Below are 18334 nucleotides of genomic sequence, written 5' to 3' on the forward strand. Positions count from 1 at the left end.
CCTTATTTTTAAATAGTAGCACATGCATCTATGCAATATGTATTACTTATTCAACCTAAAGACTCTGCCTGGTGCACATCACATCCAACTAATAGAATCTTTCAATAAATACCAGGGAACAGTAATAATCCTTTTTTTTGTTGTTGCAATTTTCTATAATTGTGATGTGTGACTTTCAAACATATATTCAGTTGGGGAAATATAAATCTTAGTGTTCAAATGGATGTTCCATTTATATATATTTTGTAGTGTGATAACTTGATTACTGTGAAAATTCTCTAGTATTTTACTATTTAATGGATAAATTCCTTCTGTTGCAGCAATAGTCAAAGTATTCAAAATACTCGACGTATTCCTTCCATTGCAGCAAGAATGTCACTAAGCAGATTGTTTAGTTCTGTTGACATTTTCTTTCCATAGCAAATCTCTACTGATGAACGAAGCAGTGTGTCCATTTACAATCTGGCACAAGCTCTTTCTCTTGTCCTGAACTAATACCAAGGAACATGTAGAAATCAAGATCTCAAAGGGTTCTTTGCACCCCTATGTTCATTGCAGCATGATTCACAATAGCCAAGAGGTAGAAACAACCTAAAAGCTTATGGACAGATGAATGGATAGAGAAAATGTAGTATACACATACAGTGAAATATTATTCTGACTTAGAAGGGAAACCTGTCATATGCAACACATAAATGAAGCTTGAAGACATTATGCTAAGTGAAACAAGCCAGACACAGAAGAACAAATACTGCATGATACTACTTATAAGAGGCATCTAGATTAGTGAAACATGTAAAAGCAGAAAGTAGAGTGGTGGTTGGCAGGGGCTGGGGGAAGGGGAAACGGGGAGTTGCCGTACATCTAGTATAAAGTTGCAGTTATGTAAGAAGATTAAGTTCTAGAGATCTGCCTAGCAACATGTGCCTGTAGTTAACATTACTGTATTGCACACAAACATTTGTTAAGAGGGTAGATTTCATATTGTGTTCTTACCTCCCCACCCCCAACAAGAACATCTAGGACTAGATCATCATCCTATGTCTGTTAGTATATCAGATACACACATAAAATATTTCATACATAAATATGTAAGCGGTCTACATTTTATTAATGGATTTCCTGGTAATGTAGTTTGTTTTAATTGACAGGAACCATCATTTTAGGAGCCAAATTGTGATTAAAAAATCATGAAAATATAAATCTCCAGGAGAAAAAAAAATAGAAGGTATAGACCAGCCCCATTCCGTGGATACCAGTTTGAGTGACAAAGCAGAAACATCCTTCAAATTTCACTAAGCAGCCCCAGTCTAAATTCCTGCAAAGGAATTACCTCTTCCACTAAGTATTACTCCCTTTGTTAGAAAATTCTTTGCAAGTTGAACAGAAGTGTGGATCCTTGAAGCGTTCCTCACTGGTTCTAGCTCACTCCTGAGTTACATAGAAGAGATCTACTTTCTCTTTGATAAAATAATACCTAGAATATTAGAAAGTAGCTGTCATGTCTCACTTCAGGCTTCCATTCCCAGGTTAGCTGGTCCTCTTTCCTTTCACTGTTTCTCATGAAATGGTTTTAAGTCTCTTTATTGAGATCACTGTACCCCAGAAGACATCCTCTCTGGCCTGTGAGCTAATCACCTAGGAGCTTCCAGGTCAGGGCCAGATAATAGCCCCTGAAATAAAGAATCGGTTTTGAGGAACAACTCGGGAAGACTACAAACATTATTTCCAGATGTGAGTAATTAAAATGTTTCTAAGAACCTATAAATCTAACAGAGTGAAAGTAAAAAATTCATTGCTATTTATCCACACTTTTTTTTTGTTTGTTATTTTTGCGGTACGCGGGCCTCACACTACTGTGGCCTCTCCCATTGCGGAGCACAGGCTCCGGACGCGCAGGCTCAGCGGCCATGGCTCACGGGCCCAGCCGCTCCGCGGCATGTGGGATCCACCAGGACCGGGGCACGAACCCGTGTCCCCTGCAACTCTCAACCACTGCGCCACCACGGAAACCCTATCCACACTTTTTTATTTGGAAAGTCCTAGTTGATTTTATAACTATGGACCCATTTGGGAAATTTGCCGTGTATGAGCATTCTTCCTGCATTCAGCTCTAATTATCTTGTGTATCTGTGGTGTTTGTGTCAAATAAACATCATTCCTCCAAATCTCATTTACTTATGAATAATTCTTTATCACTCTTTGTTGGAAAAATCTTCTACATTGTTGAAGTTTTTCCTGTTAAATTCAGAGTCATCAAGAATGACTTCTTGCTCATTGTATTATTATCATGGAAGTATTATTATCGTGCTGTTTTCTTCATGATTCCCAAGCACCAAAGTACCCACGGCAAGTTATCTATAGAGCTCATGGTGTATATTTTTAGCACAAGTTTAGGCAAATTCATTCATAATTATATATACTGCAACTGTTTGTAAGCAATGCCCTAAAACTCACTCCCATAGTTTTAGGTACTTCACAGAAGGAAGAAAAGTCTATATCTGATGTCAGTCCAGCTGAGTCGTCACAAGACCCTTCACAAGACCCTTCACGAAATCCACAGTGGGAGCTTTGGTTTTTTCCTTCTTTCCCATCTCAGGTTCCATGATGTTCAGAAGTAAGCAAGAACACTTTAGAGAAATGAAATTTTGCTTCTCAAACTGCTCTAGTAAAGTCTGTAGAAATGTCCCTTGGACACTATCACAGGATGTAAAACCGTCCTGCAAACATTAATTTTGAATTCAGTCCTGTGTATCTGGGAAGAAGAAAAGCCTTCCTTGATTTTTTTCTCTTGGATGGGTTTATTACATCCAAAATGTATTTATTAAGCATTGGTTTAAGCTGTGCTACCCTGGTTTTTATAAGGACACAAAGGAAACTTGATCATTTGGACTCTATATTCTGATTTGGGAACAGCACATAGACATCCACAAAGCCATAATGGAGCCTGATACTAAATACCTCCAGGGACTTCCCTGGTGGCCCAGTGGTTAAGAATCCACCTGCCATTGCAGGGGACATGGGTTCGAGCTCTGGTCTGGGAAGATCCCAGGTGCTGCGGAGCAATTAAGCCCGTGTGCCACAACTACTGAGCCTGTGTGCCACAACTACTGAAGCCTGCGTGCCTAGAGCCCGTGCTCCACAACAAGAGAAGCCACTGCAATGAGAAGTGCACCGCAAAGAAGAGCAGCCCCTGCTCGCCACAACGAGAGAAAGCCCGCGAGCAGCAACAAAGACCCCAAGAATAAATAATCAATTAAAATACACTTTTTAAAAAAAAGTACCTCCAAACCCAATATGAAGAAAGTGGTATGGTTATTAATTTTGGTCAGGGTTTAAAGGAAGAAGCAATAGTGTAGGCAAAGCTGTTAAGCAAGGCTTCACGGAAGAGGAAGGATTTGACAGGTTTTCAAAATACTGGTGGGACTTCCCTGGTGGTCCAGTGGTTAAGACTCTGCGCTTCCACTGCAGGGGGCACGGGTTCCATCCCTGGTTGGGGAACTAAGATCCCTTATGCTGCACGGTGCGCGGCCAAAGAAAAAAAATACAGGCAACACTTGGATGGGTGAGCAGCCAGTAGAAAAGTATCCAAAAATGGGCGGAACAATACAAATAAAGGTGTGGGAGCAAACCCTAACAAGGTGTATTTAAGCAACTGTTGGTTGAACAATTTCATGGGAGTAGAAGGCTCCTGGGAGAAATGATTGGAAACTAGGTGGAAGCCAGAGAGTGGATGGCTTTGAAAGTCAATGAGTGCTTCACTCGGAGGAAAGTCAAGAGCCCTGGCAGTTTGTGTGAGAGGCCAGAGTCAGAAAAGACCCAAACTGAGGAGATTAAGAGGCTGCTTTACCATCAGAAAGTAGCGGATGAGAGCAGGATGAACATGGGGACCGTGAATATGGGAAGGAAGGGATGGAAGAGAAGCGCAGCTGGAATGATTTGGGAAGACTTGATAAATGGCTGAACAGGAGGGAAGATGGAGGAGTCCAAAATATTTCAGAACTTTGGAACTTGGTGTGTGGTCCCAGCTGTCCACAGTCGCTGGCAGCTAAAGGGACGATTCTGTATTGTGTTTAAGCTAGCATGGCGGGCTTTCCAAGCACGTGTGGCCCCCTGTTCATGTGCTAGGTCTTCAGTCCTCCTAGGAGCACTTGCTCATCTCTAACCTGCTCAGACCAGATCCCCTTTGGGTGCCTGGTGGTGAGGTTTCACTTACATAGTCACGTGCAGGTAGGTTTCTCTGGCCTCCACCTTCGGGCTACAATCTTCCACCACACACAGGGCAGGATGAGAATCCACCCACACTATTTCACTAGAGCAAACATCCCACAGCCTGCGGATCTGGTATCACTAACCTCCACCCTCATGAAGAGGACAGTTTGGACAAGGACAGCAGAAGTCTGATCAAGAGCTTAGTCGAGGAATCCCATCAGAGATCACAGGTCTTATCATGCAGGTCTCTACAAGCTAGTGACTCATCCTCATTCAGTTGCTTAAGGATAATTACATCCATATAACATGGTGCATAGGGACTATTCTTGGCCCCTGAAGGTACTGTGATGCTAAGCAACTAGACAACTGTTCTTCCTTTTGTGGCTTTAATTCACTTGCGTCCTTACTGGGATTTTATATTTTTCAGTTTAGCTCTTGTGACTGTGAATTGCTAAAGGCAATTTACCACCCCACCCATTTTGCTTATTTATGTCTCCTGCCTAGCCCAGCAAGTGTTTCAGTTTCATAAAGTCAAGATATCCAGGTTAACTTGAGGATATGGGGAGGGAGAGGGGTAAGCTGTGACGAAGTGAGAGAGTGGCATGGACATATATACACTACCAAATGTAAATTAATTAGCTAGTGGGAAGCTGCCACATAGCACAGGGAGATCAGCTTGGTGCTTTGTGACCACCTAGAGGGGTGAGGTAGGGAGGGTGGGAGGGAGGGAGACGCAAGAGGGAAGAGATATGGGAACATATGTATATGTATAACTGATTCACTTTATTGTAAAGCAGAAACCAACACACCATTGTAAAACAGTTATACTCCAATAAAGATGTTTAAAAAAAAAAAGATATGCAGGTTAAACCTCTATTAAATTAGATGTTTTCTATATTCTACACCAGTGGTAGAGTTCAGAGGATCAGTGACTTGGGGGGCTGGAAGACACTGTTTCTCTCCTTCCTGCTTACTTTATGGATGAGGAAACTGAGAACTAAAGAGTAATGTAGCTTAAGTTAGTGATTATAGAGTCCAAGTCTCCACTGTTACATTTCAGGATGTCAGTTGAGAGCTGATATTGGTTTCTTAAAACTTGGGTTTATCCTCAATTTTGAAAGTAATTTAATTATACATTTCATTCATTAAATAGTAGTGGATAACCTATGGTATAGTAGGTACAGTACTAGGAGCCACATGCTTAGATGGGAAGCAGATAGATGTGTCCCTGACCTCATGGAACTTATTTTCTAATGCTGGTGATTGAGATGAGCATGATGGAGGCAAAAAAATAGGGTGACATGAATAGGGAGTGGGGCAATATATGGTCATTTTAGATACTTTAAAGTAGTCCACCTTCTTACATATTTTAATAATATCGCCAGAATCAACAATACACATCTGCATTTGTAAGTTAAAACACAAAGCAAAGCAGGCACATGGAGTTGGTTTGACTGGAATCCAGATCAAAACTTTATAAATTCTATACCAAAACATATAATTAAATTCTTAAGTAAAAATTATTTGGGGTCATGGAATTTGCAGATTGGCTCAGAAAAGGCAGTCAATGCATGTTTACTGACTATGTCATTGATTTGGTAGGACTCAAAAGATGTTAAAGTGGCCAAAGCGAATAAACCATAGAATCATAGTATTTTGTGTGTAGAACAGATTTAACAAATGACTTAGTTCAGCTCCTTATTGAATGGATGGGAAAATGGATTCTGAAGGAGGAGGTAAAGTGACCTACAGAAGGAGATACAGAAGTTATTTATATTGCGTATAATACATCCACCATGGTTAAGAGAAACTTCCTTGCATTTATTGTTTATTTTAGATCAAAGTTGATAGAAATAATAAGACATAGCTGTTTAGAGCATGGGCTTTGGAGTCAGACAGACCTGGAATAAAATATGGCAGCGCCACACTTGACTATGCATGTGACCCTGGGCAAGTTACATAATTTCTCTTAGGCTCAGTCTCCTTACTGGAAAAATTGGCAAAGTTACAGTTAGATTTAAGGTTAGATTTAGCTTCTTCTAGGGTTCAGTCATTGGTAGGAGTTATTATTATCCATGGCTATATAGTCAAACATGTTAACAGGAGTATCATGACTTAGAATGGAGGCTGGAAGAAAGAATCTTTTGATAGAAAAAGTTTACTGTGTTAACTGAATTCTTTCTAGGCATTGTGCTTGCTGAGCACTCAGACTGGAACTTTCTTTGCTTGGACATCTGCATAACTTTCATCTCCTTCAGATATCTGCTCACATGTCAGCTCCTCAGGGAAGCCTTTCCCAACACCCTGTTTAAAATGGAAACTTCTTTCCCCTTCCTGCTTTATATTTCTCTATGGCACTTAACACTAACTCATATATAATTGTGTTCTTCATTTTTTTTAATGGTCTCTTGTAAATTTCATGAGTCCTAAAGGAATGCTTGGCACATAGTAGGCATTCAACAAACACTTGCTGAATGATTGAATTAGTAATCTCTAAACAATTAAAAATGAAGACTATAAATCCCACTCAACTTAAGCTATTTGAGTGAAAGGGATAGTCATTATGGCAAAATGCAGTGGTTTAAAACATGTGTCTTTATTTCCTCGAGTGTTTTAACCCTTCTAAATTCCTGGTGTTGGGGGCCTGAAGTGATTTAGAGTGGGGTCAGCTCAGACTAGCTGATGCTTCTGTAAATAATTTGGAGTGAAAGAAACTTCTCCCCAGCCCAGCAGTAAGGCTGGGACCTGACCTGATATTTAGCTCCTGACATTATCATTCAAGCCATTTTTTTTCTTTGCATAAAGATGTAGAAAATTGTTTCGGCTATACTCTGCTTCTAAGTATATTTATTGGAAAAATTATTAATGATTGGCTTTTCATTTTTCAGGTTATTGTCTGACTAACACACCATGTGGCTGGGAAAAGATAATCTTCAAAACTCTTTGCATAGATTCAGACTTCATTCAGTAAATCACTTGGATTTGTCCATGACTGATCCATGTCTAGTCCATGATTAGATTTTTTTCTTTCCTCCATCTAAGACACATTGCTTTCCAGTGGTTTTCAATCGTGACTACACACTACAATGAGGAACTTAAAAAATACATACCAGTGTCAGGGCCCAATGCAAGAAGAGAAGAGAGTGGGTAGTCAGTGTATTTTTAAGCTCCCCAGGAATCTCTAATATGCTTAAACCAACTTCTGCCACACAGAAGTAACAGGGATTAAGTGGTATTTATCTACTGTGTACAGGGAAGGGACTAAATATGGCTATTTCAAGGTCACTGTACCATCTAAAGGTAATATGAAGAATGATTCCCAGGTCTAAGTTAAATGATGAACAAACATCCACTCCTAGGCTTTCTGGGCAAAAGAGAAATGTTTTGAATCTCTCATTGCAAATGACAGTGTATTTCTTAGTATTTTTCTCCTTGAGCTTACCTCCAAAAAGGTATTTGACAGGAGGAGAAAATAAAGTAGAATTCTGGATCTAGATTTTGTGTGAGGTTCTAGGAGAAATATTTCCACTGCTTACCTATACAGAAGCTATGTCAGATTCAAGGCCAATACGATTATAATTTGCTCTGTGCAATAATTCTTAATGTTTAATTTTATTTCAATAAAAAGGCTGATATTCAATTTTCCAGTAACACTTTAACCGTAAAGTCTAAATTGTCCAATGCCACTGCCAACAAATGCATGGTTTATTTTTCCCTTTGTGAATGGAACTAGACATCTCCATTTAAGTACCTGCTGTTCTTCTCATGCAGTAAGCTAACTGTACAGTATTTAATGGTCTACAGGTCTAAAAATATTTCTTATATGCCTTGGCTTGCACAGAGTGCTTCTGCAAAAACCGTTAATAATCTGGCCATCCCAAGAGTCCAGAATGTTGAGTTAATTTTTTACAGAGGTTCCCAGATGTGCTGGAAGACTCACTCATAGCAAATCCGGCCAACAGATTTTTAGCTCTCATTTGACCTTCCTTGTATCTGATATGAAACATATGTTAAAAACAATACATGACAATTATGAAATGCATTTTTTGCATAAGCAAAACCACCGTGCATACATCTTTTGCAAAGTTTTGAATGGCAGAGATTAAGGTTTTCATTGCGAAACTGTGTTAGCATTTAGCCAAGTTAATCATACATCTTTTTTTTTTTTTTGCAGTACGTGGGCCTCCCACTGTTGTGGCCTCTCTCGTGGCGGAGCACAGGCTCTGCACGCGCAGGCTCGGCAGCCATGGCTCACGGGCCCAGCCGCTCCACGGCACGTGGGATCTTCCCGGACCGGGGCACGAACCCGTGTCCCCTGCATCGGCAGGCGGACTCCCAACCACTGCACCACCAGGGAAGCCCTAATCATACATCTTGACAGTGATTCTTTATCCAACATCTTTTTGGTATTCAGTGGGTAGGTCATTAGGCCCATGGAGAAATAAGTGGGAGAATGTCCAGGGAATGAAAAACATCTATATAACTTGTGGAGAAGTGGATAGTTTTACTAAGTACTAAATTTCAGCTTTAAGGGGTGCAGGTTCTGACCCCAGCCAGATCACTTGAGCTCTTAACTTCTGGGAAGTAAGCAGAATCACATTGTGAGTCTGTGCGTGTTCCAAGAAGATCCTGCATGAGTTGTCTGCCTTTGCAGGTATTTTCCATATGCAGCTTTACTTTTGCCTTTTCTTTCTTTTTATTTTATTTTTTGGCCGCGCCATATGGCACGTGGGATCTTAATTCCCTGACTAGGGATCAAACCCGCACCCCCTGCATTGGAAGCATGGAGTCTTAACCACTGGACCACCAGGGAAGTCCCTTGCCTTTTCTTTCTGTATATATTTTCTTTCCTATTTATTTTTCAGTGGGCTCTAGGAAATCCTTACATGAATTTTGTATTTTATCATTCCTTATAGAGATCCTGTAATATATATGAAATACAATTGTGAATCCAGAGTTTGGCCAAGGATCATATAGACATCCCAGATAGCTAAAGGCAAGAGACTACTATTGAGGAAGAAACGGTGCTACCCTTAGCTGTCTTAAAAAGGAAGTAAAGGTCACTGCAATCTGGTATTGAAGTTTTCCTAGACTTAGAATATCATGCATTTCAAGTCACACTATATTTTAGCATAATAATTACTAAAAATGTTTAATGGAATGTTACAATAGGCCAGGCACATTAATTATCTCATTACTCAGTTTATCCTCAGAACAACCTCTAGGTACTCTGGTTGTCTCCTTTTGGGGGAGAAAGGAAGTATGGACAAGTTAATCTTTAAAATGTTTTCCAGGGAGGTGACATCAGCCAAATGACAGAGTACGCCCCTCCAAGCTCTTGTACCCTGACAGAAACATCAAAAAGCGAGCAAAAATTGTCAACTAAATTTGTTAAAACTCTGGAAAACAGTCAAAGGTTTACAGTAACCAAGTGAAGGCAGAATAAAAGAGGGGAAGGGGAAATCTAAAAATTGTAGGAAAGCTTTGCAATGTTCTTAGTTGTCTGTACCACCCACCCACCCCCAGCTTAGTGACAATCTTGAAGAGCCAGTCCCCTGCCCATACCCTCAACCTGCATTCTTAGTTCCTGGTCTCAGAGGGTATGTCCCTGAGTGTATGTCCCTTTGAGTCTGTCTGTGAGCTACCTAATGACTGAAGCAAGGAGATCATCTCTCATCCAAGCCAGAAAAGCAGCGGGCAATGCTAGAAAACCTTGTAAGGAGATAAATAAGCTGCAGCCTTCTAGGGCAAAAGACTACAATGAAACCAAAAGAGGAAACACATTATGTTCTATGTGCTTCACATTAACTAACTCACTTTACGTTCACAGCATCCCTATGAGAAAGGTACTATGATCATTATCCCCATTTTACAGACGAGGAAACTGAGGTACCTTGGAAAAAGTAAATGCAGCTAGCAAGCCCAGGCTTTTAATCTCTATACCACACTGCCTCCAAATACATACATACCTGAAGTCAAATGACTTAGATTCTAACTATTGTACATGAGTATATTAATAAAATCTTATTTGAAAATTTTATTTGAAATTTATTCTTTTGAATGTTAGGGCATATATCTGCCTTTTAAACCTGTTTGAAAGAGAAGAATAAATGGAATTCATTCTCAATAACATCAGTGTTCACTTTCTTCGAAGATGGTGTAAAATATATTACTATTTAAATTATTAGTTTGTTGTGGGGAAAAAAAGATGATTAAATAGGATACCTTTTCACAAACTAATGCTAAAAAATTAATTAGGGACAATTCTCCATTTCCAGGAAATAGAAGTTAAAAAAAGGAAAAGAGAGGAAGCAAAAAAAAGGTACAAAAAGTATACTTCCTGAATAAAACAAAGTTTTTTCTGTTTCTTATAACATACTTTAGATCTTCCTAGACTATAAACTCTGTAGAAAAAGGACTCTGTTCTGAATTATTCACCAGTCGATTTCCAGTTCCTTAGCATAGTAGCATACTAGCTAGCACCAACCTCAGTCAATCAATAGATACTTGGTATATAAATGAATGGTAAACCATAGTGTTACTTTTATACATATCTTACTACTCAATTCTGCTCACAACAGAAGTGTGTCCTAGGCAAACAGATAGAGATGATTGCTTTTGTTACTTTGTTTTCTATGTATCCCAAGGTCTCCCATGGGGAGTTCCAAATACTCTTTACAAAGAGAATGAAAAGTCAGGTCTAGTACTTGCTGTGGTTGGTTGCTACAAATCACTGGGGTCACACAAGAGAGATACTGGAGGGTAGATTTAGGGCAAGGCTTTGTCTCACGTATACTGTGCTTGTTAGTTACTTCGACTTGGTCCCCAAACCCCCCTTACTCTTTCCATTGAGTATTTTAACCCAACAAGAGTAAACCTGTAGCATTCAAGTGCATAAAAGAAAATGAATCTGAACAGTCTATTACATCGACATCTGCTAACGTCACTCCATCCTGTTACATTTGCTCTATAACCACAAAAGTACCAATTCCATTTATATTGGTCAAATATGCTTAGTTTTTTAACGGAGATAGAAGAATACCTTTTCTGAGCATTCATGAAAGTAATCAATTTCTTCACTAAATTGATTATTAAGGGGAAAGGTTATTCCTGATCGTTTGTCCCCAATCCCACACCCCAGTAATCACCACCAGTAGTTTCTCATGGGTCTTCCAGAAAAGGCCCATGCACATAGACACAAATATATATATATATATATATATATATATATATATATATGCAGTTATTTCCTCTGTGTGTGTGTGTGCGTGTGTGTGTCTACGTGCGTGCTTACACATTCATCTCTGAACTTTGCTCTCTGTAGAGAAGAGCAAGAATGGGGCCTCAGGGTCAGAAATGGGTAAATCAGGTAAAAAGAAAAGGAAACGTCTTGCTTAGAGTCTTTGTAATTTCTTTCCTGAACTCTACACTTCTTTTACCAATACCTTGTTCCCCAATTTAAGCCACTAAAACGTCTGTATGCAAAAAGGTATTTAGTTCAGGGCATAAGAGTTTGATGTGATAATTAACAGGATCTGAGATGCTGAATAAGGCTGGAGGAAAGCAGTTCAGAACACAACAGTTTACGTAACTCTCCTTGAGATGGGTTATACTTTAGCCTTCAATGTTATGGAAAATCTGCCTCAAGGATTTTACTTAGGTAGGTTATAAATGAAGACCATGCACTGGTTTACACTCCTCAAATAATTCAAGCTACTCACTGGAAACCTTAGTGGAAAATGCCTGCTCATATATTTTCAATAATATGTATTTGACTCTTCCCCACATAAAAAAAGACAAGGTTAGCAATGATGGGATTTGGCTAGAATATTCATGTTTGAAAAGAAAATTATATTCATAATAATATACAGAACTAATTTTTTATTTGGCGATATTCCATGCTGGCAAGGGTTTAGAGAACCTGGTATTCTCATAAGTTGTTCACTGTATTTTAATTTTCAAACCATTTTCTGAAAGCTATTGTAATGTATTTTAAGACCTTTAAGATTCTCAGTACTTTTAGGGGCTTGCCTGGTGGTGCAGTGGTTAAGAATCCACCTGCCAGTGCGGGGGACACGGGTTCCAGCCCTAGTCCGGGAAGATCCCACAGGCCTCAGAACAACTAAGCCCATGCGTCACAACTACTGAAGCTCTCACGCCTAGAGCCCGCGCTCCGCAACAAGAGAGAAGCAACCACAGTGAGAAGCCCGCGTACTGCAACGAAGAGTAGCCCCCGCTCGCTGCAACTAGATAAAGCCCGCGCGCAGCAACGAAGACCCAAAGCAGCCAAAAATAAATAAATAAATAAAAGTTTTTTTTTTTTTTTTTTTTTTTTTGCGGTGCGCGGGCCTCTCACTGTTGTGGCCTCTCCCGTTGCGGAGCACAGGCTCCGGACGTGCAGGCTCAGCGGCCACGGCTCACGGGCCCAGCCGCTCCGCGGCACGTGGGATCTTCCCGGACTGGGGCGCGAACCCGCGTCCCCTGCATCGGCAGGCGGACTCTCAACCACTGCGCCACCAGGGAAGCCCTAAATAAAAGTTTTTAAAAAAGAAGATTCTCAATACTTTTATTTATTTCATTTTAGGTAATTTATCCTAAATCATTCATAAATCTATATGCACAAAGCTGAATTAACACTGTTCATAATTACAAAGCACTGGAAGCAACCTAACATTTAATGGGGAAATGACTGAGTAAAGAAAGATAGCCACTCAGGCTTCGCTGGTGGCGCAGTGGTTGGGAGTCTGCCTGCCGATGCGGGGGACACGGGTTCGTGCCCTGGTCCGGGAGGATCCCACATGCCACGGAGCAGCTAGGCCCCGTGAGCCATGGCAGCTGAGCCTGCGAGTCTGGAGCATGTGCTCTGCAACGGGAGAGGCCACAACAGTGAGAGGCCCGCGTACCGCAAAAAAAAAAAAAAAAAAAGAAAGCCACTATTCACATGGTGCCTCTGAAATGTTTTTGTTGGTATAGAGAAATGTTACCCATATTATGTTAAATAAAAGAATTCACAACATAAAATTGTATTTCAATTGTGTATAGAAGGACAAACAAGTCAATGCATGAAGCAATGTTTGTTGTTTTACTGTAGTGGGATTATGGACGCTTTTCTTTTGTGTCTTATTTCTTTGCTTTTTAGTGATATTTTTATATTATCTTCATACTTTAAAAATTATGTAACATCTATGTCTATAATTCTATCTGTCTATCTAACAGTCTATCTATTACCTGTCTATCTATCTGAATGCAAACAGAACTGCTTTGTCCATATCTAGGAAATGGAGTATAGGAATGAATGTCCTAATGATTGGAAAAAGCCCTGATATAAAGTGTTACTATAAAAACAACAAACAAAATTATGTTCATTTTGAGCTATAATCTCATGCTTCCTTTAGCACAGAATTATTGATGAACATGAATGCATGTGTACCCTACCTCCAGTCTTCTCTTATAGTTTGGTGTTCTTGAGTTTTTCTGGACTTGTACAAAGATAAGGCCCTGTAGCACCAATCCATGACAGGTTCATTTTGTGTCATCGGGAAAAGGGAGACAGGGAGTATCAAAGTTCCCCTGTGAAGATTTTCCTTTAAGTTCTAGGGCCTCAATCATTATTTCCATTGCTTACTTTCCCCATGGACCTAGTTCTCACCCAAGGTGAATGAAAATCCACATGCCAGGTCAGCACTTTATTGAACTTCCCAAAGACCCATATTGAATATGCCCGTGCCAGTCAAGGTTACCATTTCTGAAGGTCTGAAACTTCAGAGTGAGTAATGAAATTAATGAACTACACTCTGCATACTTGCATCTACTGTAATCATTTTCAGCCTGATTTCCAAAAAAGGAAAACAATAAACCCGATATTTAAATATAATTCATGCAGAAATAGCTCAAAACATTCTTAAAGGCTCTAAATTTGTTCATAATCACACTGATGCCCAACTACATTGGCCTAGTACTAGTATTATGCACCTAGTTTCTGATTTTTTTTGGGGGGGGGCAGAAACTTGCTGGAAAAACATAGAACTGGAAAATTCATCCAAGATTAAATAGAGGAAAAATATTAGAAAAAAAAATTAAATAGAGAAACTGTAAAGCTATTTTAACTGTAGTTATAATTTCTTTGGATGTCTTTTGGAGAAACTTTATGTATGTTATCAGTGTTGCATTAAAACACCTACGCTATATAGACACACTTATTTAAATCAATCAGTTGCATTAAAAAAAATCTAAATCTAGATTCAAAAAACTGTTTTTTATAATAAAACATTTAAAAAGACCAATATAAAAATAAATAAATGTAGAATGAGAGTATGACATGAAGGTGCTGTTAGATGATCTCAACTTATTATTGCTCTGAAAGGTGAATTCCTGGAGTCCATGTTTGGAGACTTGATTGGAGAATTTGGAAATTGTTTAAAACATAACCAGGAAAATGGCATAATGATTCAAGTGTTGGAAATAAGACCAGGAAGAAGAGTAAACAAGACAGTTATTCATTTTCTTGAAGAGAAGTCCAGATGGCAATTGGATACATTCTTTGAGTGTATGAAGAGCATTTTATAAGGAGGTGGTGGGCTATCTGCATTATGTATAAAACAAAAGAAAACAGGCTGGGGTTGAAGTATAAAGGCTTTGTTTAAGCAGAATAAGAGTATTTCTATGTCGAAATGAGATGCAGGCTGAGGTTGTGCAATCTTCTCTAGAGCCATAAAAAATAATTACTGTACGGTATCTTCTTTGGGTGGCTCTTCCTGAAGGGGAGGGATATGCTCATGTCCCTTCTAGGCCTAAGATTCAGTTCCCTGGAGAGAATCTTCTTAAAGCCAGGGAGTTAATATACACTCTGAAAACAAATTAGCTGAACATGGTAAACAAAAGGGGAGAAAGCAACTAAGATGAAGGTGAAAATGTAGCTTTTTTTAGAAAAAAGCAAAGGGATTACTTAAAAATAATGAAATTCATTATTAAAAGGTTTAGAGAGGTTTTGACAGGAAGGGAGTCGGAAAAAATAACTATTTTAAAATTTATTTATTTATTTATTTATTTATGGCTGTGTTGGGTCTTCATTTCTGTGCGAGGGCTTTCTCTAGTTGTGGCAAGCAGGGGCCACCCTTCATCGCGGTGCGCGGGCCTCTCACTGTTGCAGCCTCTCTTGTTGCAGAGCACAGGCTCCAGACGCACAGGCTCAGTAATCGCGGCTCACGGGCCCAGTTGCTCCGCAGCAGGTGGGGTCTTCCCAGACCAGGGCTCGAACCCGTGTCCCCTGCATCGGCAGGCAGATTCTCAACCACTGTGCCACCAGGGAAGCCCCAAAATAACTATTTTAAATAAGAACGGGATCAAGTGTTTCACCTAAATTATAAACTTAGTATTTCTAATCAACTCATTTTTCCAAACACAGCATCAGGAAACATAACTTCAAAACACTGAGAGTTTAGGTCAGCCTTGACCTGGAGGCCAGTGCTCAGTGTTAACATAGGGCTACAGGTATGAAAGGCTCCTTAGTCAGTCTTATCTGATCATTCCATTAGTCTCTGACTTTTCCGTATGGATTGTAATATACAGTGAAAGGGTTGTAGTACTGGCAGGTTTGTCCCAAAATAGATTGTGAGTCAGTTATGAAGGAGGGATTCCAGGAACTAGAATTTAAGAGTGAAGAGGTTAAAAAAGAAAATTTACATATGACTCAGTTCCTACATATTTTACATACTGTTGGGTACTTTCTCCTTCTATAACAGCTTCTATGCTTCATCCCCAGAGTTTGTTGTTTCTATCAATAGCCCTAGATAAGTGATTTTTAAAAAATCATTAAGAAATGACTGTTTTGGGGTAGTTTGCCAGCAATGCAAATATCTGAAATAGCCATTTTCTAAGTATTAAATGTTAAAGTTTTGGTTTTTTTTTTTTTTTTTCTTCATGGGCTCTAGGCATACGGGCCTCAGTAGTTGTGGCACACAGGCTCAGTAGTTGTGGCTCACGGGCTTAGTTGCTCCACGGCATGTGGGATCTTCCTGGACCAGGGCTTGAACCTGTGTTCCCTGCACTGGCAGGCGGATTCCCAACCACTGTGCCACCAGGGAAGTCCCATGAATATTAAAGTTTTTCGAGATAATTATAATAATTGCAGAATGGAATGGTTTGCTACCTTTTGAGTTCCAATTCACTCCTCAAAAATCAGGATATTAACTCCCAAATGCTAATGGGATTCAGGTAGATGTCATTGATGCTATTTTGTTTCCCTAACCCTCCCACAGCATTAGAGTTAAACAGAAAAGCACTCACAGCAAGCGTCTCCAATGCTGCTGTATTATTTATAAATAAAATGATTGTTGAGTGAATGCATTCCACTTGTGGGATTCACTTTCACTGACCTTATTTTTGTAAAATAAACTCAATTCCAGTTATATATACACTTACTTTTTAGGAAGGTTTTTTTTTTTTTTAAATGTCCGATTGCATTGTCTAAATCTATAGAAACGGCTTGCCCCCAAAATATTCTCTTTTTTCAAGCAAAGGTATACTGAAAGAGTAAATAAGTTCATGTTTGCAATCCCAGAGAATCTAAAATAGAATAAACTTGCCATTGAGAAGAGTATACTGTAGATAATTCACATAACTCACAAAATTTTGTACCTATAAATGTGTGAATAGAAATCTTACTCCCCAATATAAAGGTTCCTTCAGTTTATGTGACTTAATAATTATTTAGAGTATAATTGTTCTGGAATCTAAAAACATTTTAAAAGGATTATATGTATCTCTGGGAAAGGATTGCCTTCCAGCTGGAAAGATAATCTTTCTTCCATTCTCCCAACTTTTGCATAGAAAAGTAAATAACCGACCTCCTGCCTAAGCGCACCTGGATTATTTCTCATGAGAGGAACAAACGGGTTGATTTAAGAATTAGGAAAGTGACCCTAAGGTCTAAGAGAATCATTGACTTTAAATGTAAGAAGGATCTTGGGAATCTGGTTTAAATCCTTCATAAATCGTAAGAATTAGGCATGAAACCTCCTTTTGAGAAGCCTATTAGCGTCAGGAATGAGGTAGTCCCCTTTCAGCATTAATGATTCTAACTGCTATATAAAGAAAGAGGATTCTGGCAACTACTTCCCACATGGCAGAAATCCAGAATAGACCTGAAACTGAAGAAGTAAGAACGAAAGTCAAATGGACTGACGTAAAAACAGTTTTTTAATTGGGACTAAAGAATATCAATTCTCTCATATGATTCCCCAAATCAGTCAGATTTTTAAAATTAATTCCCTCAAAACTATCATGCATCAAAAGATGGGCCTGAGATACTAGCATGGAAATAATTAGTACTTTTAATTAATACTACTGGGAAATAAGGCAGGCCAGCCTTCATAAGTGTCTTCAATCTGGAGCACACTACAGTAAAAACTTTTTCTAATATCAGAGTACATCCTACTGATGAACGTACAAAATGAGTTATTTTGCAAATTGGAAAGAGCATAATTGAATTCAGAACATCAATGTATTAAGAACAGAGATGCCTTGGAACTGTGGGACCTGGGAATTAGATTGTCTCAGATGTTCACTAATACATTTCTAGAACACGATTCATACAGCGGGTTTTTTTTTTTTAACTACTTAAACTCTAAATATCTTTAAATACTGAATAATGCCTATTTTGAGGATCAAAATGGAAAATGAAAATGATCACATATATTAGCAGCATGCCAAACAACATATCTGAATACAGTCTAACAGCTGAATACATACTTGGCAAGAAGAGAGAGCTGGGGTCACATTACCGCAGATCAACGGTAGCAAGCACATCTGGAATCCTAATGATCCCAGGAGCTCTGGGGCCTTTGGGGGACAGCCATCTGGTGCAAAGGAAATCTAGACCAAGTGTCCCATCCAACAGAAAGAGCCTCATTGTGCTGCTGTGAAAAGCAGTGGGCCCTCCTTCCCTCTGATACCACACGAGAGCTTCTCAACCAGCGAGTTAGTAAGAGAAATATTTATGAACAGGGGGTTCACTAAGAGGCTTAGATCTAAAACTATGACAGCATGGCAGATAAGAAGTAGTCAGGGATATATTGGTGAAATAAATCTCTTTTTGAAAAGACATCAGCAGATTCTGTTACCT

The 18334-nt window shown here is 39.3% G+C and overlaps 1 protein-coding gene across 1 annotated transcript in view; it reads right to left on the reverse strand.

Moving 5' to 3' along the window:
• Positions 1-18334, reverse strand: part of SGK1 (serum/glucocorticoid regulated kinase 1) — a 116543-nt gene that overhangs the window by 32748 nt on the left and 65461 nt on the right. The gene's annotated exons all lie outside the window — the stretch shown is intronic.

Source organism: Kogia breviceps, chromosome 13, assembly GCF_026419965.1.
Source record: "Kogia breviceps isolate mKogBre1 chromosome 13, mKogBre1 haplotype 1, whole genome shotgun sequence".
Taxonomy (NCBI): domain Eukaryota; kingdom Metazoa; phylum Chordata; class Mammalia; order Artiodactyla; family Physeteridae; genus Kogia; species Kogia breviceps.